Source organism: Cricetulus griseus, unplaced genomic scaffold, assembly GCF_003668045.3.
Source record: "Cricetulus griseus strain 17A/GY unplaced genomic scaffold, alternate assembly CriGri-PICRH-1.0 unplaced_scaffold_1, whole genome shotgun sequence".
Taxonomy (NCBI): Eukaryota; Metazoa; Chordata; class Mammalia; order Rodentia; family Cricetidae; genus Cricetulus; species Cricetulus griseus.
Window position 1 is genome coordinate 9,344,969 of NW_023276808.1, and position 434 is coordinate 9,345,402.

Here is a 434-nt window from a genome sequence, read left to right on the forward strand (position 1 = left end):
TCAGTTGAAGAACCTCCCCCCAGCAGTCACCAAGTGACACAATCTCTCACAGACACTGAAACCAGCCCTTTTGATCTGGTCAAGACATCAACTGAGTCTCCAACAGATGATGCTTGCTTATGTCATTTTCAGAATTGAAACAAACTGGGAAAAGAGACAATATAAGAGAGTATTTTAAAAATCCAATACCAATGTGCTAACCAAAAAAACCCCTCTTAACAATCAAAATCACAAATGATAATGGCAAGGAAAACATATGCTAAGAAGTAAAGGGGGAAGACTCTAAGATCAAGTGGAGAAAAGTAAACTTGTTTTCCTACAGAGAGTCCCAAAACCAACAAAATGCCAAAGAACTCATATTCAGTAAATTCTCAGAATACAAAATTAGGTAAAGGTTCCTCATTTTTAGAGAAACTGTATTATAAATAATTTAT